Raw genomic sequence first — 19,467 nt, 5'->3', positions numbered from 1 at the left:
TGGTATCTGTTTAACCATTCATTAAACTAGTAAGACCCTTCGAAAATAAGAAAGCATTTTTGATGGTTTTTTTTTTATCATAAATAAAAATGAAGTTTGAATTTTCACTTAGGCCTAATGTTGATGATGATTTAAATCAAATTGGTATCCGGAAATTTAATCTTTCACTTTATAAACTTTGTAACCGTAAAATACTTTCATCTGCGAGGAATGGTGTTGAAATCTATCGGTTCTGCCTTCGTGTGCGACGTGTGACGTTATGAAAAAAGATCTGCCATAGATTTGGAGAAAATAAAAGTCTGCCATAGATTTGATTTGTTTGGTGTTTGAAATGTCACATTTGCCATAGATTTAGAACCCGCCATAAATTTTAGTCCTACATATATATCCCTATACACATGTTTTTGAAGCTTCAACATTCACAACTATGTTGTCATAAGTTGTTTCGACATTTTTCCAATGTTTTTTTTATTGCATTGTCAGTTTGTTTAAATTGTGAGTTTGAATATCCCTTTGGTACTTTTCACAAAACTGACAAAAGAGTTACATTTATTATGTTGTTGTATATTTATATAAAAACAACGTAACTGTAAAATTTACTGATAACATTGGCACTTGACAGAAAATAACTTTAAAGTTACATTGTTGAGTAAAATCATTGATTATATTACTTAATATAAACCGTTATCAATTTGAATTTAACGCTCCTTTCTGGCGTAAGAAATAATATGCCTTCATCCTGGAACAGTATTCAAAGTTGAGACTGGAAAAGGGGAATATGTCAAAGAGACAACAACCAGAGTAGATAACAGCAGAAGGCCACCAAGGGGTCTTCAATGCAGCAAGAAAATCTCGCAACCGGAGGTAGGCCTCAGCTGGCCCTTAAATAAAAATGTGCACTAGTTCAGGGAAAATGGACGTCATACTAAACTCAGAATAAGGAGGGAACAGATCAACATATTATAGAATCTTAACCTGGCCCGAGTATATCTGTAAACATACTAAAAACATGAACAAAGTCGTTCAAGGAAGTTGTGACGTTTTAGTGGAGTGACCAAGTCAACAATTTTTCAACTTTAATGGACCACCCTACCTGCAGGCTAAATTATGATTTTTTGGAAAAAGAAATGTTTATTCTTTAATTTTTGCCTGGTCGTAGAATTGAAATATGGTGCAATTTTTATTTAAATGAGGTCAAAGGTTAGTGATTGAAATTTTCACTATTGTCAATTTATTTCACAAGAGGTTATAAAAAGTCTCCAAAAATATTTGAATTGTTACTAAACAAGAATTTCATAATGAAATAAACTGTTGCACTTCATTTTCAACTTAATTTGAAAATAATGAAACCACCAAATGCACATTTCAGACTAGTAACAAAATAGCAAATGGAACAACCGAATCTCAATTCATTTTGTTACATCGCATGCACTTCTAAAGATATATTTCTAAATGTAACGGCATTTATAAAAACTCGAAGTCAATTTGGGTTTTGCTTTGATGTATATTTATTCCCAGTAACAAATATTTCATAAGGCAATTAAATCAAATGAGTTTAATGATGGACTAAAGTTTCAGCGTATATTCTAGCTCTATGAACTTTTTAAGTTTTATGTGCCTCGCCTTGCAAAAGCACACATGAACCCCTTAGAAATAGTGGTTGTATGGGGTATTTTAACAAACAAAGAGCATCACAACTTTCGAAAACCTGACATCGGTCATCGTTTTCATCGTCGTCTTCTTCCAATATTGCTCGGTGAGTTAAATAATTTCTACAACCATCATACCCTTTACATGAACAAATATTGTTGACACAGATTTCTGATAGATGCATACACAGTTGTTATTGCAATCTGTTTCCCTTGTCCGTATACGTACAAACAAGGTCTTGAAGGAAATCTACTGACATAGGTCCCTAAAGGAAAACCGAGAGCAAATTGTTGTTACCCTCTTACAAATGTACCAACCAGAGTCCTTGGAAAGTATGATCACTGGTTTAGTAATATGAGAGTTATTCAAATTTGCGTTTGAAACATTGCACGTGGGATTTGCTGTAAAAACGTGTTTTCACATGGGGGGATTTTCACAAGAATGGCATCCTTTATGGCGGCAAACTCCACCCTTAGCTTGTTTAGATCTTTTAAAGATATATGAACTTTCCCTTCGGATCATACAATGAGGCGATAAATGCACTTCCAATGTTAACGGCGATTCCTAATTTCCCGTTTGAAAACATATCGGATTTAGCACAACTTTTAGGAATTTTTGTTCTCAATGCTCTTCAACTTTATACTTGTTTGGCTTTTCTAACTTTTATGATCTCAGCGTCACTAATGAGTCTTATGTAGACGAAACACGCGCGTCTGGCGTATCAAGTTATAAGCCTGGTTCCTTTGATAAATATCATCATAACTTTGAAGATTGAAAGAAGAGCAAATTTCCTCTTCAAGGAGATGAATTATATCACATTCACAACATTTCCACATGGTACCATCATCATGCAACAGCGCTGAAGGTATGGGACCAATAGGATATGCCAATATCCTGACTACAGTCTCATTCTCAAGAACATTAGTAAGAACTAAAGCACGGCGAACTATTTTTACTGGGTTTATGTGTGCCTTAACAAAGTCACCTCAAGTTGAGTTTTGAGGTCTAGGTCGTATCATCGAAAGTATTGAGAGGATACCTCGACATAGGACTGTAGAAGACAGGGGTATCTGACTCATTAGCGCAGCCTTCCACAAAAGATTTAACCATCTGGTTGTCACGTTCAAGAGATTTTAGAAGAGAATCATGAACATTTATTGAGGCTTTCATTTCTGTAGAAATACTAGTATTTATCAATGGCTAAGGATGATCGGCAACGTTAAATGGATGGGTCATATTTGAATGCATATACCCCATCAAATCAGAGACATTCTTCTTGTCTCGTGTCACTGCCGTTGGCTTGTTTTCTTCGTGTTCAATTTCTAAATCTGTGGCTTATCCCGATCTTGATCTCATTTCAGAAATAAAATGCGCAAGGATATGTCTTGTAAGCATCTATCGAAGTAAAGCGGTGTTTTCCTTGTCAGTTTATTTATGATGCCTATATGATGCCTCTACAACCTTTCGAATCTTTAATAATATTTTTCTCTGTAGCCATATCACTCCAGATACTATTTAAACCTCCATGTTTATGCCTGATTGAAAACTCACCTTACATAAAGACAGATTTTACTGTTTCCGTCAGATTCAACATATCCAATATGTAGACTGGTGTCCACCTAGCATTGTTCGTCCGATTGGTAATGAAAAATCATCGCAACACTGCAGCTACCATTTTCAAATGTAAAAGCAACTACCCATTCCGTTCAGCCCTCATGTTCTGTAACAACATCTCAACTGCACGAAGAAACATATCTCAAAACGCGAAGGTTGGTGATAGCTTACAAGAGTGTATTCTGAATTCTTCAAACAATGGCAACATATGTTTTTTAAAATTAGAAAAACAACCTGTGCAATACCTTCAGCGCTTTTGGGTGTTTCAACAACTGAACTGTGACATACATTTGGTTTAATATTAATTAACGATTTTCGTCTTAACACCAATTGAAGAATGCTTTTACATTAAACAAAAGAGCCATGAGAGCTTGCCTCATATACCAAAGTTCATTCTCGAACACGTCTGAAATAGACTATTTTACATTTGGGCAACATCATACAATTAATTGTCAAATGTTTGCACAGTATATTATTGACCAGCAGGTTATGACATATCTAAACATTGTTCCATAGTTGTAAATACTATTGTCATGTCGAGGCATGGTATCTATAACTGGAGCATAGGCCCCAGACGAAATTTCAGATTTAGCTTTTTGTAAGAAGTTATCAAAGTTACCAGGATTATAATTTAGTACGCCAGACGCGCGTTTCGTCTACATAAGACTCATCAGTGACGCTCATATCAAAATATTTATAAAGCCAAACAAGTACAAAGTTGAAGAGCATTGAGGATCCAAAATTCCAAAAAGTTGTGCCAAATACGGCTAAGGTAATCTATGCCTGGGATAAGAAAATCCTTTTTGTAAGAACCGGTCCAAAATGGAACAATTTGTTCTGTGATTTCTGAAGAAAATGGAATCGAATCTAAGTTATGTCTCGAAAGAAGTCGCAGAAATACCAAAGACAGGACAGATATATCTCGGTTTTCGATGAAACAAGACTCAATCTTCCCATAATTATTAGAATAACGAGCAGGTTCATAACGTTTTATTGGCTTGTCGAAAGGTAAACATGCCATAAGATTGGTATTCGAATCATTCAACGTCAAAGATCTTTCTATTCCCCGTTTATCCTTTATGGAACTCACGTGGGCGTTTGATGATTCGTTTTCATACTGGAATACAACTCTAGCCATGGAGTGAAATGTATGTTTACCATCGATTGTTTCAGCATTTAAGTCAATATTTTCTGCTCCTTCCTGTATAATGCGGCCACCTTTTCTAAATACAGCAATACCATTAGGTACATGTCTGGGATTCTGTCTATTTCCAAATTTGCTAAACTAGTCCGATATCTACGGACTTCGGAATAGGATGCACAAAAAACCATGAGAGTTTGGATTTTCAATATTTTGTTTAGTTCAAACTTATTGTGTAATTGTAATGCCAAAGCAAGATGAAATGGGGTTAACAGGTTTATGTCTAATGCAAGTATGCATTCTGTTATTGCCAGGAAGTTTCGCAGTTTGTCGACAGGAAGATTAGAAAGATTACTACAATCTTTCAATGAGCATCAGAATAACGAGGAGGTACATTTCATATTCCTTGAATTAAATGCAAAGTTAAAAATCCTCATTTAAGATAATTCATAAGAAATACTGACTTGGAATGGCTTAGAAACTTTACAATAGGAAGTTTAGAACATTTTAATTCGGAAAATCATGAAATTATCATTGTAATCTAAATTTACAAATGTTGTAACCACTTCATTTAAATAATGCAGAGTGTGCTTTCCCTAAGCTGAGTGAAAATGAACAAAATTAAGAAAAAAACTGCAAAATCATATGTCAAAAGAAAACAAAATTCAAATTTTTTCCCATCTTGAAATTTAACAAAAAAATCCAAATGTCTTTTTTCTTTTCATTTTATAAAAAACTGCACCGCATGAAATGTCTACGACCGGGCAAAAAAGTTAGCTTAAGGTATTGGCTTTGCAAAAAAATCGTTTTTAGCCTGCAGGTACAATGTATGCCGGTCCATTAAAGTCGTAAAATAAGCACCTTTTTCTTGATCTGTCAATCCACTGTTTCGTTGACACCATCTTATGGTGTTTAAATATCTCAACATTTCGTTGTATGTAACAACCAATACGTCTGTTTGAAGATTAGAATGTTAGATGAATAGCGACATCTTATGTCTTGTATAATTATTTCAATGAAAAATGGACAGTGAAACCTGACTGTTTAAGATTTATGCATGTTAATTTACCTTTACGAATAATGTCATTGTACCAAGGATAACATTTAATTTTTGATAACTAGTACCCTGGTGTAATAATAGTTCGGTAATACAATGATTTCTTTCCCTAAATTTACATAATTGAGATTAGTTCTCTATTTGGGTCTCTCAACGGAAGTAAAAACATTCATATTGTAAAACCAGTTGTTAGCATTTTACAGATAATGTTCCTCTCGTATGATTTATGATGCCATAGAACTAAACCCTTAACGGGAGAGATTGTCCTTCACTTTCATATGATGACGCCATTTGAGGTCTGGAGCTTGTTTGATGGTAGCTGCTTAAAGTACTTTGTTATTTCATGTTTATAATTACCATTTTGCTTAGTTTAATCTGTAATATGTTCTAACATCAGACTCGGACTTCTTTTAAACAGCGTTTTAGCGTGCATTTTGGTGTAAGTTTATTCATTCTACATTGGCTATACACACAGAAGGAGAGTTGAGATTTAACAAAAAAAAAACTAATCCCGACGCATTTCTGCGCCTGTCACAAGTAAGTAATCTCCAGGCGTTGTTAGTGTTTTGTTTTTTGTTTTAAACGTTTCTTAATTTATATGTGTCGGAGTTTATTGTGGCGTCGATTTTGCTAAACTAGTATATATTATTTAGGGGCCATGTAAAGCCCGACTCCTTCTTCATTATCAATTATTTATGAAAAACCATTCAGAAAAAAAACTAAAAATCTGATGTGTATTTTATTTCAGTTCCAGTGAATAGATGTAATTATTCTTTGTAGAAAAGTTCCGATTCATTTCATGCACAATTAATTCCCACCAAAAGCATTCATATACATGTAGTTTGATATGTTACTCTCAATGAAGTTCATCGTCAACAGCATGCATGTTTTCATTACAATGTCTTTTCAAATAATTATCCAAAATCCTGGAAGGTTGAATTAAGTGTAATCAGCTCTTAATCCTTTGCGGATTGGTATACGTCGGTGAAACGAAAGGAAGGGTAAACAAACGTATGTGCGGTCATAGATCGGACATTAACCTAATGCTAACGACATTCTATACCAGCATTTCAATCAGCCCGATCATTCCATCGTTTCTATGACAGATCGTATTATCGAAAAGATATACCATAGCTCTAAAAATCCTAATCTTTCAACGACTCTCCGTAGACAAAAAGAAGACCACTGGATTAGACAATTGGGAACTGCAACACCGTATGGCTGCAATGACAAAATTGATGGTATAGGTATTCTATCTAGTCCTTCGTGTAACTCGGTGAATGTGATGAATATTTTCAACTCGACTCCTCGACGTAGACGCAGTCATGGTCATCGTCATTCTCTGCATGATGTATCTATTAATGACTTGCTGTCATTCATACAAAAGCCGTTAGGTATTCATCACATTCGCACGAAACTTTATTCATTACCCCTTTCAAAACTTCATTCTCTGTTCAATTTATGTTTGGAATCCACTGTTATAAACCCTCATTCAGACCAATACAAACTTCAAGCTATAATTTCGGATATTGCAAGTCACAGACTTTTCAAGCCAGTTCGCATTGGAAAAGATGAAAAAGAGAAAAGATCTTTTCTAAATCTTTCCTTTGCCAACAAAGGTCTCGATGGCGTCAACCTAGGCAATATCCTTCATCATAAATTAGTTCAATCGAAAATACCTCCTTATTTCAAAGACCAGTCTGTACCAATAATTTATTATACCTATACCAAACCTATTGCCACTAAAATTTTCAATTACAAACGCGTTTTGCAGAATCTCGATATTGACAACTTCAAGTCTAAACCTCATGATTGCACTTGTGCTAGTTCCCAATTCACATATAATCCTGCTGGCCACGTTATTACCGGTGACCTTAACATTGTTAATAACACTTCTCTACGAAATGTGTTATCGAAAGGTCCGAAATATCGTGAGCCTAAATCCATCAATTGGAAATACAACTTTAAAATTTTGATGGACTCAGTCGAGGATTATGCCAGGCAATGGGCTAAACGTGAAAAGGAAGACGTAGACACTCTGTCCGAATGGATTAAGGCAGTGAGGTCGTTAATACAAATCAGAATTAAGAAACTGAATGGGTCCATCAATGCCCATGCTACGTCAATCTTTAAAGACCCAAATGTTGCTAAACACTTATCCGACCTCTATGATAAATATGTTGTTGTCCCCGCAGACAAAGCCCTTGATTGACAACATATTTGCAACGTTCGGCGGACGTGTTTTTCAACAGACTGTCGGCATCCCAATGGGAACAAACTGTGCCCCTCTACTTGCCGACTTGTTCTTTATTATTATGAGGCTGACTTCATGCAGGAACTTCTTAGGAAGAAAGATAAGAAGTTAGCAATATCCTTTAACTCTACTTTCCGCTATATAAATGACGTTCTTTCACTAAACAATTCAAAATTTGGTGACTATGTGGAACGCATCTATCCCATCGAATTGGAGATAAAGGATACTACAGATACAGTTAAGTCGGCTTCATATCTTGACTTACATCTAGAAGTTGACAATGAGGGTCGGTTGAAAACAAAATTTTACGACAAAAGAGATGATTTCAGCTTTCCAATTGTGAACTTTCCATTTCTAAGTAGCAACATTTCAGCAGCACCTGCATACCGGGTATATATCTCCCAATTGATACGATATTCCCGTGCTTGCATTTCCTATCATGATTTTCTTGATAGAGGGTTACTGCTCACAACGAAGCTATTAAACCAAGAGTTCCAAATGGTGAAGTTGAAATCATCCCTTCGTGAATTTTACGGACGCCATCACGAGTTGGTTGACCGTTATTGAATAACCGTTTCACAAATGATATCGGATATGTTCCTTACGTCGTAACTACAATCCCCTTCCCTTTCATGAATGTGACCTACCGAATTAGACTATTTACCGGATTTGTAATCACATAAGCAACACGACGGGTGCCACATGTTGAGCAGGATCTGCTTACCCTTCCGGAGCACCTGAGATCACCCCTAGTTTTTGGTGGGGTTCGTGTTGTTTATTCTTTAGTTTTCTATGTTGTGTCATGTGTACTATTGTTTTTCTGTTTGTCTTTTTCCTTTTTTAGCCATGGCGTTGTCAGTTTGTTTTAGATTTATGAGTTTGACTGTCCCTTTGGTATCTTTCGTCCCTCTTTTAATACCGTATATAAAATCTGCAGTATGTTGATAAATTATGTGAGCAACACAACATACATAATTGGAATCAGATATGTAGTCACAATAAAAGTAATATTTGTCATTTTCATATCTAATTTCCAAAGTTTTTTCAATAACAATATCTTTGCATTAACTGTTTTACTCCAACAAAGTTAACGTTCATTTTATAAATTTTAAATCTGATTAACACATGTTTTAATAAGTTTCCGCTCAGGCTCAAAATTCACAAAACCTAATGTTTTTTCTACAGTTATACTGTATGTGTAAAACTCGTTTTTGATTAAAACTGGATAATTTTGGAAGAAACATAATGAGTGGGAAACGCAAATCAAAACATTACGATGTACAATGTTATTACAACAATGACAATAACATATATTCTTTGTACACTGATAATTATTCACTGAAAAACAGAAATAATTTAGATAATATCATTATCGTTTTAACGTGATAAATAAAAAAAATGAAAACAACACGTTTAAGGTTGTATGGATGTCTTTCGCCATCTTGGATTGCAAAAAACAGAGAATCTAAGGTCATGCTTTTCAATCAAGATAGCACCATTTAATGCAGGAATGCAGATAACTAATGTAAATTTGCATTTAAAAGAACAAATGTATAAGATTATAACTTATAAATATCAATATTTGTACAAGTGGTGATTAGTTCTGCTTGAATTTTAATATTTTTAAATTGACATTTAAAGGGGAGGTCACTCTGAAATAGTGCATTTTCTGAAGGAATCTACATGGAATTCTGCTATTTCGTATTTTAGCAAAAAAAAACACAAAAACGCACGATGATCCTATACATTCTTTTGATATTCTCAAAGCATTTTAGAAAAGCTATCTTTTCGTATTTTAATTTACAATTATATCATGTAGTTTAGCTTATAATCACATAATTGTGATTTTTCTCGTATAATCCATACAAAATGTGTCATTTTGTCACAACATGTATCTTGAGGAAATGCACGGTGACCTATCAATTTTATGATATGTTTAACATATATTAATACATTGTAATAGATACTACGTTTTGGCAAAGTATGAACAAATTCTATCAATTTTAATTAAGACTCCCATACCACCTTAATAATTGAATGCGTCCGAAGCGCTTTTTGGGATTCATCTTCATCAGAAACGCTCAAAGCCAAACATTTGAAATCCGAGAATGTATAATTACCGAACGATTTGAAGAGGTATATGACAAAATGCATCTTAGTTCAACTTTGCTTTATAATTTCAAAGTTTATAAACGGACAATTTAAGAAAGGTTTGTAATAAATCATGTCAAGACCTTTTTACTAACTGGCTTACAGCTAATGTCTACCACGAAACAATCTCAATAAAAGAAGTCCTGAAAATGGTAATACACTGAATAAAACAAAACATGCAACATGTGCTTTTGTAAGTGAATCGCATTCATAATAATTTTTTCCAAGTATGATAATATTTAAAACTATATCTAAACAACCAAGTACAGTTGTAGCGGTTGTAAACTCTGTCATTTCCCAGTTTGACAAAACCAGACAGTAGAAATACAGTAACACATCAAATTCTATTTCATGTATTCTATAAAGTATAATAGAACCTATTAAATCGTCTTCGTCATTATCTATCGCAGTAGACACCATACGAAACCACAGTGCAACTTCAATACAAATATAGGATACCACAATAAACGACACAATAGTGATAAACAATCCCAGAACTGTCTTCCCGTCTATAAATGTTTCTCTATTCACCACACACACAGTTATAAAAGCAGCCATGTTGAATATTAATCCTAATGTGATACGAATTAATAAAATCCGTGTTTTCCATATGACTTCGCGTTGCTTCCTTTCGTCATTATTGGCGGCATCTTCGACGGAGTATTTTCTTTTACCACAACAAGACACATTTTCAAAAATATTCAACAGAAATGAACATCCAATGTCTAAGTAAAAGGCAATAGTCATTTTCAGATTAAAATTTGAAACATAAATATGTTATAATATCCAGTGTAAGTGCGTTATAAAAACTTGTCAACAGAAAGAGTACATTTCCTAAGGCGGAAACAGTTAAAGCCTGATGAATTTTCCAAGAAGTCTATAAATATGAATATACATCATGTATACAAAAGAAGATTTAAACATTGAATGACCTACTTTAATTTATATTTATTACAGCTTTTTTCAAACGAAACCATATACTTACCTTTAAGTTCATTCTATTGGTTTATATAAAAAAAGTTATTTAAATTTATAGGAAAATGCTTTGTGGAAGTCTAAACCTCCTGATTGCACTTGGGCTAGTTCCCAGTTCACATATAATCCTGCTGGCCATGTTATTAACCATGACCTCAACCTTGTTAATAACACTTCTCTACGAAATGTGTTATCGAAAGGTCCGAAATATCATGAGCCTGAATCCATCAATTGGAAATACAACTGTAAAATTTTGATGGATTCAGTTGAGGATTATGCAAGACAATGGGCTAAGCGCAAGAAGAAAGACGTAGACACTCTTTCCGAATGAATTAAGGCAGTGAGGTCGTTGATAAAAATCAGAATTAAGAAACTGAATGGGTCTATCAATGCCCATGCTACGTCAATCTTTAAAGACCCAAATGTTGCAAAACACCTATCCTACCTCCAAGACAAATATTTTGTTATCCCCGCAGATAAAGCCCCAAACCACATCCTTTTTGTGTGTAAAACTCATTACATTAACTGCTTGATAAAAGAAATAGGTATTGACAATTTAAAATCTTACTGAACACCACTATTAAATTTCTATCATTATTCCTAGTACGTCGAATATGTCTGCTTTAAAAAACTAGATGTAAGACTATTTAGTTAGGTACTTCTTCGAAAGGCGATGACTCAACTGTCTTAATAATTTTAACTCTATTCAATTATGATATTTATGAAGGTTATGTGTTCTCTTGATTTGAACGAATACAATGTATTTATAACTTTAAATTGTATAGGTATACAAAGTAACCTAAGTAGAACTGTTATCATCTTTCAAGAAAACCAGTTGTCGTAAAGACATGCTTGAAATTCATGCTTATAAAGTCATAAAATTCTATATCAATTTGGATACTGATAACGTAAATGTCAAGGTCAAAACTGCATTATTCACGTTTATATTTAAACGACGATTACGTTTTGAATTTATATAAAAAAAATCACACAGAAAAAAATAATGAATTTTAAGATTTTTTCATTTTTGATGTTCCAGATTACATATTTTGTTTAGCAACTAAGAGGGTATAGATGAATGAAAAGAGACATTATAAAGAATAAAAAGAGGACCATTTGTGGTATTTATCTTCATAAAGTCATCGTTTGTATCATATTCAACTGTTTGTAGGCAGAGAAGATAAATATTTGGTCTTTTATTGGTCGACACTATACTCTATCATGCTGCGATTTCGTATGGATTTTGTAAGAAATTTGGATCAAGTTGTTTCATTACACTAGATTTTCTCAAACTATTGTACTGATTATGATAAAACTTGTATGGAATGCTTGAAATAACCTGTGTTACAAAGAGAAAAAGTAATATTAAGTGTATTAAACAATAATGTCTTCTGTGGGTGTAATTCCACAAAATCTTGGTACGTCACATCCTTGGGTACAAACAAAAAATTTTCCCTTGCAATTGGCAGTTGTAGGTAATAATTCCTACACTTCATTGGAGCACAAAATGTATGGGTTATAAACACAGGTCTTGGGTATTTCAAAGCAAAATTATTTATTTATTTGGAATTCCTATAGAATATTTTGGAAACTTGAGGTTACATTGTTACTAAATTATATATTGATTTTGATATCTGACATATCTAATGGCGGCCATTTTTTAAAACGCCGCCATTTTGAAATTTCAACCCTATTTCAACTGTTATATTGTTTGAAGCACCAAGCACTACTAACATTCCAAATTTGAAGTTGTATAAGAAATATTTGCTAGATTTTGTTATTTTTTGGCGGCTATCTTGTAAAAGACCCGTATGGAAATTGCAAGGTGTGTCAATAGCTGATGTTTTTTTTTTTAAATCCGCACTACTGTCATGACAAGATCTTTTTCTTGGGCTTTATCAAAAGCGTCTGTGATGTTTTTACAATCACCGGTCGTTCTATACAAAAGGAAGAAACTGTCCAATTACGAGACACCTCTTAAGAACAGGACATACTTTTGATAATATCACCTTTCAAATAATTGAGGTAAACCAAAATTGGGACTCCGAAAGGAGAAAACAGAGAGAAAGGTTCTGGATGCATCAGCTACGTACTCTTGAACCTGATGGACTTAATGGGAGGGATGAAAAACAGTTCTACCCAAAACCAAAGGAATAAATCATGAATTTCATTCTATTTAACTAAAACAACTATTTGTTTAGATTTAAAAATTGTTATGTACAATAAACGGCAACAATATTTGTATGTACCCCATCAATCAATATGTTAAACTTATACACAAATTTTGTGCAGCCGTCAAGCTACAAAGATATTTTTTGTCATGCATCCGATTTCACCTAGATAGATGCATACGCCCGATGAAGCTAATTTGTTTAGCGAAATATTGCGTGAATAATATATAAAATATAACAACTAATTTTATAACACTCATTAGTGTGTTAAAGTTACATTCTTAGACACTTATATAATTTAATTTAGTAACTGCATCAGTTTATGTACAAAGTGATCCACACCTAGATAGATTGAATGTTGATTGTTGCTATTTTTAGACACTATATATAATATATATAGAATTAAATTTCAAAATGCTCATAAAGTCCTTTTATTCTCTACATTTTTCTCCAACCGGTTTCACATCTTTGTGATAATCATGGATGAATATATATATATATATATATATATATATATATATATATATATATATATATATATATATATATATATGTTTAGAAGTGGTATAGGCTCATTTCGATGTTTTATGGCGGTCATCTTTGAAAATAGCCGCCATATTGAAATTGCAAGGTTGGTCCATAGCTTAAATTTTCTATGTGGATATACATAGATTAGGTCATAGCAATAGTATATAGTTCATCTGGTAAGAGTATTATTCATGTTTGCGGTTGAACATCGTCGGGCACCTTTGAAATATTATATTATCGCTTTCACTTCCCATATGTAATAGTATGATGGCGTCAACATCTCAACCAATAACTTGTTTGAACCTAACTAATTGACGATTTTAAAATTAGGGATTCAGTTAAGCTCTTGTGAAAATAAATTTTAATGATAATGTATGTTACAATGTCAAGGGCCAATGCCGCCAATTTTGTAAAATACCGCATGATCCATTTCAAAACAGAGGTGATTTATGTAAAATTGAAAATGGAAATGGGTAATGTGTCAAAGGGACATCAACCTGACCATAGAACAGACAACAGCAGAAGGTCACCAATAGGTATTCAATGCAGCGAGAAACTCCAACACCCAGTGGCGTTCTTCAGGTGGCACTCTAAACAAATATATATAATGACAATGATACATAAATACAAAACAAACAGACAGACATAATAGGTAAAAATGTCAAAAATAGGGGTACAACTGTCAACATTGTGTTTTAATCTTAATCTCTATAAAAATACTGAACTTCGAGGAAATTTTAAAACGGAAAGTCACTCATCAAATGGTCAAAATCAAAAGCTCCAACACACCAATCGAATACATATGAACTGTCATATTCCTTACTTGGTACAGATATTTTCTTATGTAGAAAATGGTGGATTGAACCTGGTTATATAGCTAGATAAACCTCTCACTTGTACGAGAGTCGCATCAAATTCCCTTATATTTTTGACAATGATGCGTGAACAAAACATCGTACAGAGATAATAGAAAAAAAATGTCAAAAGTAGAAGTACAGCAGTTAACATTGTGTTATAATTTTAATCACTATAAAAGCATACCAATATGTAACAAAGAAGTATATTTATCACTGGTTCAAATAGTTAAAAAGCATATGAGTAGCAAACTGCATACTTATTTCATCCAATGTACTAAGTATAATGTGTGTGAATACCGGGAGTGTATGGTTATGTAATTGAGTTTTTAGTATGGAAAATAATTTAGTTCGAGTATTATGACATTTTGTAAAATGCTGGTGGTGTATATGGTCCTTGAAAGAGACTCATGTTGCACCGATGGAACGATTAAACAACAACAGTGACTTGATAAGGCAAATAACGAAAATGGTGTTTATAGTTTCGTTGCATAGACAAAAAATTGGTGAGAACCCCAAACAGTCATACAATTTTTGGTATAACTATAATTTTTCACTTCTTCGTACTATGAGCATTAAAATTATTAATTTTGCCAACATATTGCCACTCGCAATTTAAATATGATATTGGCCCTTGACCTTAAACATTTTTGGTTGAACCTGGACCTCAAACTAACGACCATAGGACTCTAACAATTTATGAGTTACTATTGCATTTCACTATTTTAAATTCAAAAATCTCTGATATGGACTCTTCAGATCTTTACAATCAAAATTATTCTCGAAAACTTAAAGATGTAACGAGCAATTTAGTAAAATAATTTTGTCGTTATCTTTTACGGTTGTGGAAAAGAAGTTTCCCGTGTAAATCTGAAATGTGCAAATGTTGGCAAGGCAGTTTTTACCGTGTGCCTTTGTTAATATGTGTTTTCCTCCTTGTATGGTGATTAACATTTCCAATATGACAAATAAAGAGACATATAGCAGAAAGGTACATACAAGATTTTTAATTAACCTTATTCGCCGTAATTTTGCTGACTGAACAATTTTTAACCGATAAATATAATAAATCTTCAAAATCGTTTGGAAATACCAAGAAAAAGAATTCTTACTACCCCACCCCACCCCTTTTAAGTTTCTACTATTATTCCTAGTTCGTCGAATATGGCCACTATAAAAAAAAACTAAATTTAAGATTATTTAATAAAATTAAGTACTTCTTTGAAAGGTGATGACTCACCAATTTTTATAAATTTGCATTTTTATTATGGAGAAAGATATAATTTTGTAATCTAATATTTGTGAAGGTAGACGTGTTATTTTGATATGAATGAAAACAATTTATTTATAACTTTAAATTGTATAGATATGCAAAGTATAGGTATATAAAAAGACAGATGTTGTAAAGACATGCTTGAAATTCAGACTTATACAGTCGTAAAATGCTGCATCTTTTGGGGTAATGATAACGTAAATGTCAAGGTAATAACTACATGGGACACGTTTATATTTAAACGACGATTACTTTTCAAATGTATGAAAAAATAATATTTCTCTTTCATTGAGGTTATATTACACAAGATTGTTTTTACTGGCAACAATACTTATAATAATCGATTGTTTCGGTTGAATGCAGCGAGTATACGAAAGCTTCAGTGACTGAGTGTTCTAAATAGACCAATGTATCACTTCTCTATCATTTCATAAGTTGTTATTCGAATCAAGCTCGCGGTAGGTGCGGGTACTTTCGATCGGTTGGTATGTAGGTATTTTTAAGTGCATTCTATTTTTATTATTTTTCAATGATAAGCACGGACAATGTTAACCATCATCAGATCTTATATGCAGTAAGCAAATTTCACTATTTGTAAATGACCGGGGATGACAAAGTAAAATTTACAATCCTACATCAACTAAGATAATTGCGGTGCTATGATATATCTGATAACTCTTTATAAATTAGCTTGACTGATAAATAGAATACCATGTTTAAAGCATCATGTGGTAAAGAGATCAATGTGAAAACACTGATAACACTTACACACATATTGTTATCGCATGAGAAATCCAATCATATATACTATCGAATCATAATCCTACTATTTCGGAATAGTAAATGTTTTTTTATGAGATAGGACTCTGAATACATATAAATTTACATCCATGAATTAATTTTCAAATAATCAAAAAATGACTTCAATATAAATGAATGATACTCTATGTAATGGCCTGACCATGAATTATAATAGAAGATTGGGCTCAAACAGAAAAAGTCTAGCAGATGCTGATACTCTTATTACAGTGAGATGTGGTGAAGTGGTTAGTACATCAGACTACTTACACAAAGGTTCCTAGTTTGATCCCCGTTCCACGGATAAAATGTTAGGGACTACATTTTCAGCCGCCCTTGAAACCATTTGCGAGTACGATCTACAATGTTAGTCCGTCAGAATTGGACGATACTTAACTGAACCGTTTTTAAAATGAGCCATTACTGTTGCACGTAAGCGACATCCTTGTAGATTTTTAAAAAAAAAAGCAGGCCAATGCCGTCAAGGGACTACTCGTACTCGCAAATAGATAAGGAAGTAATATAAGTTGTAATAACTGGTTTTCCAATCCTCTATAAATAAATTAAAATAATCAAGAACCAATCTAATGAAACTTATCATACATATCAAGATTGTATTTGTATTTTGCCAATATCGCGTTTCGTATACAAAAAAAAACCATCACAGACAATCGATTAAAACAAAATAAAAAGGCAAAACAAAAGAACGAAGTTTAAAAGCATTGAGGATACAAAATTCCTGAACATTTTGCCAAACACAGGTAAGGTTATATATTCCTGTAAAATGGTTTAAAGCTGAAAATACAAAATAAAATACAATTTTACAATATGTTGAATTAATGTTATAGTGCATGACATGTCAAAATAAGAGGGACGAAATATACAAGAGGGACAGTCAGGGACAGTCAAACTGATTGATCGAAAATCAACTGACAAAGCCATTGCTAACAAAGAAAAAAATGAATAGACTACAAATGTCAAATGATACCAAGAACTTGTTAATAAATGTTTTGTAACTTCACAAATAATGCATAATGGTTTGGAAGTATAGCCGCTAGCTGCTGAAGTTACTTATCATCTTAAAAACGTGTATATGTATAGCATTGTTTCATTTTTCTATGTAGATTACTACTTGTACTGTTTAGTCTATTTTTCTAGTAAGATCCATTTGACGTGGCTCGGTACATATTCATCTCTGCAATGTGTTGATTTCCGAAGCAATGACCTTATAAGTGAATCAGTTTTAATACCAAAATATGCAATTCTTAATAACTTGACAAACGAGCAAAGAAATGTACTAGGATGATCTTTCTATACCATTCAATGTGTGACATAATACGTGTTCTAGTCGTAAGACCACCTCGATGAACATATATAAATAACGCTGACCAAATTGAATTGTGTATTTCATTTATTCTAAAATTAAATAATTAAAAATTTAAAGCGTCATGTTCACACCACGACCGACTTCTTGAGGTTATGATGAAACGTGTAATTCGCGGAAGTACAATGTAATTATTTGGATTAAATGTCTCGTCAATGTAAGATAAACCGAGAAGTAAAAAAAAACATGAGATTTTATTCAATATGACTTATTAAATGACTACACATGATATGATTTATGTAAGTTTACCACTAAATAAAGCTTGATCAACGTTATTTTATACATTAGATTCACAAAGAATAATTATAATGTATGCACAAATCTTAATTATGATACTAACCATTTCTTTAACACTGACCACCTATGTCACGTCTTCTCACGATTTAATATATATGCTCTAAATTATACAGAATAGGGCAAAGGAATAAACAGAGGGAAGAACATTTGATTATTTTTTGGGAGGGGTAAACCAACATTTTAAAATGTATAAACTGGCATGGTAAAAGCGGCAAATAAGTTACCTTTAAATACAGGATCAAAATCAATATCATGCAACAGAAAAGCCAGGCACCATTGCTAAACGTAACCAATCATTCAATTTTACAAGCATGTAGAGCTACATTTTCATGGATGTATTTGAGCTTTTGATTTTGACATTTGAATTTTTAATTCTGACCGTGGCAATCCCTCTACACGAATTGTCGAATTTAATGTTCGTTCCCAATATGTTTGGGTGTAACTGCAAATGTATGTGCCCTGCACAAACAAAAAATACTTGATTAAACAATCGGAAAAAGACCAAGGGATTACCGTTTTTATACATCAATCAAAAAGGAAAATAGTAATAGGCGTTTCTATATTTTTATGAGGCAGATTCCAAACAAGAGCTCCTCAATTAAAAATAATTGGGACTCCTCTAAACTTTATCTCTGATTTGGTACATAGATGAGTATCACAGCAATTGTCGACTAAGATTATCCAAATCTGTATCAATGAGTCTAAGATAAAGATAATCCAATGAACAGTAAAGTCAGAACATTCAGAAAATTAAAACGAGGGTTGGTCGACATAAAAAACTTTATGGGAAAGCAATGATTTTTATTTTCCATTGTTAACCTTCCTTTTAACTGAAACGACAGTTAAATTTTGACTGCACATTGAATATATATACGATATGATAGTATCTGACTTGTGTTTCCTTAAAGAGGGTTGCTACTTTCAAGGACGCTGTGTTACCATTGTGCATGGTCAATTTGATTCTATTCCTTAGAAGGTTTTAGTGACCCTTCGCCTTGTTCAAATGAGTATGTTCTTTACAAACTTGATAACATAGATTTTAGTTGTATATCAAAGTGCAATCTTTATTGACTTTCGTACGAACGGGCAAATAGCTTAATGTAGGACTTTTGAGTTTTGTATGTCCGTTATTAAAGCAATATTCAAATGCCTGTACATAACATCATTTTCATGAAATTTCATGAAATTTGATTGAGCGAATATTGTGTAAAAAGTTCGATATTGTATGTTAGTTACATAATCGCAACTGTTTGTGATATCCTTTGTTGTCTGTCTTTGAAGAAACATGCAGTTTATATGTTGTGTCAACTATTGTGTTAT

This window comes from Mytilus galloprovincialis, chromosome 12 (genome assembly GCF_965363235.1).
Source record: "Mytilus galloprovincialis chromosome 12, xbMytGall1.hap1.1, whole genome shotgun sequence".
In the NCBI taxonomy this organism is placed as follows: Eukaryota; Metazoa; Mollusca; class Bivalvia; order Mytilida; family Mytilidae; genus Mytilus; species Mytilus galloprovincialis.
The sequence above is the reverse complement of the archived record's forward strand: the minus strand, read 5'-3'. Positions refer to the sequence as shown.